Below are 6,221 nucleotides of genomic sequence, written 5' to 3'. Positions count from 1 at the left end.
GAGCAGAGCTTGTCCTATGGCATGTCCACAGTTCCAGCCTGAACGTGGGCCGGCCAGTGCAGAGGGGCAGAGCCACAAACGTTGAATTGATTTGCTGGGTTTGGTATTGGACTTGCAGGTCTCCTTACGATAATGTTCTGGCCCATTCTTGCATTGGTCTCCGCCGTCAATATCAGGTTAATTACCATGCTTGTTAGCATTGCCATTTCATTCCATTTACAATCTTCAACATTATGTACAGCTTCAACAAAAATCAGGGGCCAAGAGCCCTGACTTTTGAAAGAAATGGGAAGTACATTTATTGTCCTGGGTGTCACACTTGGAGCAGAAGGCATAATTAGTGAATTCACACAAATGGAGTCCTAAACTGGCTATGTTTTTTGTTTTGGCAGTATGGGATTTAAACTCAAGGCTTCACACTTGCTAGGCGGCCACTGTACCACTTGAGCCACTCTACCAGCCCTTGTAATCCTAAACTAATAGTGTAAAGGAAACAAATGACAGTGATGACTCCATTTTGGAGCAGACATCTGAAAGGGCATGAGAAACAACAGGCTTCTCAGAGAAATAACAAGCCTCTTTTTTTTAAGGAATGTATTTTTTCTTTATTCATATATTCATATGTGCATTCATTGTTTGGGCCACCTGTTCCCCCTACCCTGTTGTTGGCAGTATTTTTGATGATGGCTATTCTAACAGGGGTGAGGCAGAATCTTAGTGTGGTTTTCATTTGCATTTCCTTTATGGCCAGAGATGGTGAGCATTTTTTTCATGTGTTTTTTGGCCATTTGAATTTCTTCTTTTGAAAAAGTTCTGTTTAGTTCAGTTGCCCATTTCTTTATTGGTTCATTGATTTTGGGAGAGTTTAGTTTTTTGAGCTCCCTGTATATTCTGGAAAACATTTAACAAGACTCTTACCAGAATAACAAAAAACAGATGCAAGATGTGGGTGGTGGGCCCCAAGGCCAGGACAAGCTGACCAGACCGTCCCAAGATGTTCTGTTCCAGAAGGATGGGGACAGATAGGTGACTGGGCTCAGAGGAAGTTGACTAGATGCCAACCAATCACAAATGCAGTTTCAAGGTAGAATAGTTGGACTTAAGCCAAGAATAGCCTTGTATCACTTCTACACCCCAGCTATACTACAGCTTAGCATTTCCTCAAGCCCCTCCTATTCTGCGAGCTTTGCTGTCTTTTCAATAAACTTTATACTTGGTGTTTTCAGTCATCAACTTTGTCAAGACATGAACTCAGGATCATCAATCCAGATTCAATAAGTGAACACCCTGTACTGAAATCCCTAAATTATATGGTAGCAATGCCTTTTTACTCAGTCTAATTGAAACAGTACAGAATGAGATAATTCGAGCTGATAGTGGCATATTGGACTGTGTAAAAGAAGGAATTGGAAGATTGATAGGCTTGGGAATGTCTCACAGCAAATAACTCCTTCCACTTCTTTCCTTGATCTCCGCTATGGTACTGCATGGAATTCTTCATTACATCATCGGCTCAATCATTCAGAAGTTTGTCCTACTAATTCTAAGCGAAAGAGTTGTGATAGCCACCTAGCTGAGAGCACTAGTCCTGTGCACAGCATGCTGGATGCTTGTTTTCCAGAACTTATTGCTAACTCTGCTGCTAGTCTTTTCTCTGACATGGGAAACAGTTTTGCACTGCCTTCACGTTCAAGAAACATGCACAATAATTGACAATACAAACCTTGGCTATGAAGTGCTTCCAATTAATACATGGTATGAGGGAATGAGAGACTGTATCAATACCATAAAGCAGGAGGAAGGAGTGCTTGGTTTTTATAAAGGGTTTGATGCTGTTATAATACGGTTCACACTGCATGCGACTGTCTTACACATTATCAAAATTATTTACTTTGCACTGCTTCAAATTAACATTTAAGATTTAGGTTTTTATCACTGGCTAGTCCATAAAATATAATATGCTATGAAATTATGAGGGATAAAAGTGAAATACTGGGTGAAAAATGGCTTGGAAACTGAAGCTGGTAGAAAAAGACCATATTGATTATATTGATTTTTCAATTCTTTTAAGGCATAATTATACATTTTGGATCAAAACTATTCCAAATTTGAAAATCAGTAAAGATAATACTATAAGAATTAAATTTTAGTTTAGCACTCATGCTGAAGTAAAATTGATCCTGAACAGAAACAAAATTTATCATCAAAATGTGAAATGTAATTTCATTGAGTTGAATCTATTCTACTTGACTTTAATATTTACATGTTTATTTTACCTTATAGATTGATACAGCACATTATTCTTAATGCAGTCTATAATATCAGGAGGTTTTACCATTAAGCAAATAAATTATGTCACATTGAAAAAGCTAAGGATTAGATCTGGCAATATGAAAGCACAAACTGAAGGGTCTTAAATTGTGTTGTCCTTCTAATACTATTTTAGTGACTATATTATGTGTTATATAAACCAATATATATACACATACAACTTGGAATTACCTGTATCCCTACAAATTCTCTGCTCGTAGATGGATTTATTGCATAAAATGAAATCATGCACTTTCTGCAGAGTAAACATCAAAACCTAAGGTACCTGAAAGATTAAGTCAAATATGGCTTATTTGTCCACATCCACATCCAGTGTTTCACTGCCAGCAGCTTAAAATTTTTCATGTTTGTAGTTCTGTTTGCTTAGCTAGTAATGTGAATTATCAGGCTATTTTTAGAGCCACTCTCAAGAAAGAATATAAAGTAATCATAACAACTATTACTGCTTCCACATTTACAAACCATATACTTAAAGGAACCTCACTTGCCTTGCCTTTCCAAATGACTTATCTTAGAGGAGATAAAATTAAATTTTACTTAGAAATTTGTGCCTCTTGCTTACAATATGGTCATCATTAAATAATGGCTGCAATTTTTTCTTTCAGTATTTACTGAAAGCTTTGTTCTCCAAGCTAGATACACTTAAAGAAAAAGGTAAGATAAACTTTTCACTTTTTAGTTAAATTTGTTTGGGTGAATACTGAAAAAAAAGACCCACAAAACTTAAAGGACATTTGTCTTTGTGTTTTGTGGAGGAGCGAGAAAAGTACATTTCAATAAATAAGCAAAGACAAATTGTTTATCAGTGTAATAAAAAAAATCTGTGTCTTCCTAAATTTAATTTGGTGGGTTCAACTCTGTAGAGTAAAATGGCGTGCATCTGACTGATCCATCACTGAACATTATAAAGTTAGATTTCCTCATGTGGATGATCACTTTTACAAGCATAAACCACTTAGCACTGAAGTGCAGTGACTTTGCACAGATGCTGCCCAACTTAGAGTGCATGCAACCTAAAACTTGCTTTACTTGTTAAATGTCACAGGGATGGTTGTTTTTGTGATTCACGGTGCTGGAACAAAAAAAAAAACACTATCCAAAAAGTGTGAAACAGTATATAAATAACAAGTCTTTTTTACTGTCCTCTGTATTTACTGAAACACGTATGTTTTCCACTTTAAATTCCACTAGGAGAGGAAAAATAAATGCTATTGATCACCAAAAAAAAGAACTGAGAGAGGGAGAAAGAGAAAAGGAAGAGGAGGAAGAAGAGGAGGAGAAGGAAAAGAAGGAGAAGAAGGGGGAAGGGAGAAAGTTTTTGGATTGGGAAGATAAAGTAGGCAGAGGCCAGAGACAGAAGAAGGTAGAGGAAAAGGAAGAGAAGCGTTAGTACCAGCTCCTCAAATTGGAAAAGCTATTCGAGAGAGCATACTATAAATCAGCTTAACACTATGCAACCACTCCATGAGAGACTTACTTCCTGGGACCTCTGTGAGATCCAAGGGGACCTCAGGGCACTTAATGGGGTAGAGAGGAAGACTCTGTACCTGTGTTTGCAGTGCAGAAGAATCGAACCCAAAACAGAGGAATATTTCAATGTAGGTCCATGAGAAATAGACCTCTTAGTTACATAACTTTATTAAACATGTGCAGATGTTCCCTGAGTGAAAGGGGCAACGAAGTCAGCACACACACTTTAGTGATATTTGCACAGGACTCCCAGCTGTCCACTGACCTTAGCCTCGGGCTAGGGGTCAGAGTGAAGAAGGAAACAGGCTTAACAGATATGCAATTGAGCTGAAGGATAAGATGGCCCAGAATGACCTAGCATGACAAAAAAAGCACTTGATACACAGGGGACATGCCAGGAGTCAAGGACCGGAGATTGGGTCCAGTTGCGGAAACTGGGCATCCTGAGTCTGTCTAAGATAGCTAAGTGTTGGAAGGGCACACCGTGTGTGGTAGAGAACAACAACCATCACTGCCAACATATAAAGTCCAGGCTCAGGGCAGCCAGGAATGAGGGGAAGCTGCTGTGAAGGTGATGTATTGTAATAACCATCTGCCCATTAGGCAGCTAAAAGGGAGGGATCAGGTGGACATCTCTTAGAAAAAGAAATAAATTCTCAGTTATGTAAAAAATGAGAAATGTGAGTCTCTCTTGCAAACCAGATTGGGGGAGAGATCCAAAATGCAATACTTGTGGAACCTACCATCTAATGTGGAAGGCTTCTGCACTGAATATCAGCCATTCAATCCCACTATTCAATAAATCAAAAGGCAGCGAGTTTACATATTGTTGGAGGAGCGAGTTGCCGACTAACGTATGGGGTGTAACCTTATTTAAATACTTTATCTACCATGAGAAAAACAAACACATGTACACATACATATTCATGAGTGTAGACAAAGGTATAAAAGAATATATACCAAATTGTTAATTGGTATATTACACTCAGAGGGAGAGACCGGTTATGGAGTGGATAAAGAGGTCTAGATCTTTCTTTATTTACCTTGATTTGTACAATTAACATGTGGCAAATATTCTAAAAATTAAATCTGGTAGAATGAATTGTGTTCACTCCTCCTCTTTGCAGATTCAGCAGAAATTAGGCAGTGGAGGGAAGACCTTGGCATTCAGCAGACACCGGAGATGACAGAGACATGGGACATGATTACATTTTTTTTTTTTTTGGTGTTCAGCAGATTTCAAAAGGCTTTATTTCTGTTGGAAGGGGCAGGGCATGTTCTTGGGAGAGGGGAGGCAGAGACATGGGGAAATTAAAGGGCAAAGGGAAATGACTTAAGGAAGGGATAAAGAAAGGAGCCTATCAAAGAAGGATGGTCACTCTGTGAAAGACTGGGGAGATCCATATGTGATGCCCCAAGGACCAAGGCAGTGAGGCACCATGCCTTTGTAAGGGAACAAGGTAGTTAGGCTAAGGGTACAATGCCAGTCCTCACTCTCAATTGTGGGTGATTTTGGACCAATCACCTGATCTCTGAGACCTACTTAAGCCTCTTTCAGGCTCCAAGGTATGTGATATAGTTAGGGAAGGCAAGTGTGGTGGCAAAACAGGGAGACAAAGAGGGAGTAGCGCCTCTCTACCTCCATGGACATCAACAGTACCCTCATTGTGGACTATCACAAGGAGCGCCTTTCTGCAAACAACTATGGGCAACAGGTTTACAAGGATTATCAACCCCTGGATGGCGATCCAGCTGGAGAGACAGTAAGGCTCATTGCCCCTACTCCCCCCACTGCTGGTAGCTACAGACTCACCCTAAGAGTCTTAAGGTAGAAGGGACCACACCCATGGGCAGCTGCATACTGAGGCAGGACAGATCCTTAAGTGCCTCTGCATCATCTGTTTGTTATGGTTCCACTTTTGCTTTAATTTAGTTTTTGGAAATTATTGATGTCATAGCTCAGCTCAGTAACTCTTCCCCCATTGAAGGGTGCTCAGAATCACCTGAGGATGGAGGAACTGCTTCTAAGAACCAGATACACTGGTCTCCAGTCCTAGGTGAAAATCCTGCCTTGCTGAACAACTGCTATGAGTAGAAGTATATCATAGCACTGGGGTGTGCTGGGATAGAAATTATCCACAACGAAAGGGGAAGAACACCTCTTCTAGGGCAGTAGTTCTCCAAGTGTTGTCCCTGAGCTGGCAGCTTCGGTACCACCTGGGAACTTGGTAGAAACCTGGATTACTAGGTCCCACCCCAGACCTTACTGGATATGGAATTGTACGGGTGGAACCAAGCAATCTGTTTGAACAAACACTTCAGGGGATTCTGATGCAGGCTCACATTTGAAAATCGCTTTCTTTGTCAAGTCCAAAGTCATAAAATTATCACCCGATTAGTCCCACATCCTATTATAATTG

At 39.9% G+C, this 6,221-nt stretch overlaps 1 pseudogene; it reads left to right on the top strand.

The window, feature by feature from the left end:
• Window positions 1-233: 233 nt before the first annotated feature.
• On the top strand, window positions 234-1,918 carry LOC109698641 (mitochondrial outer membrane protein SLC25A46-like; annotated as a pseudogene).
• The last annotated feature ends 4,303 nt before the right edge of the window (window positions 1,919-6,221 follow it).

Source organism: Castor canadensis, chromosome X, assembly GCF_047511655.1.
Source record: "Castor canadensis chromosome X, mCasCan1.hap1v2, whole genome shotgun sequence".
Taxonomy (NCBI): domain Eukaryota; kingdom Metazoa; phylum Chordata; class Mammalia; order Rodentia; family Castoridae; genus Castor; species Castor canadensis.
Note: the sequence above shows the minus strand (reverse complement) of the source record. Positions and strands in the feature narration are given on the sequence as shown.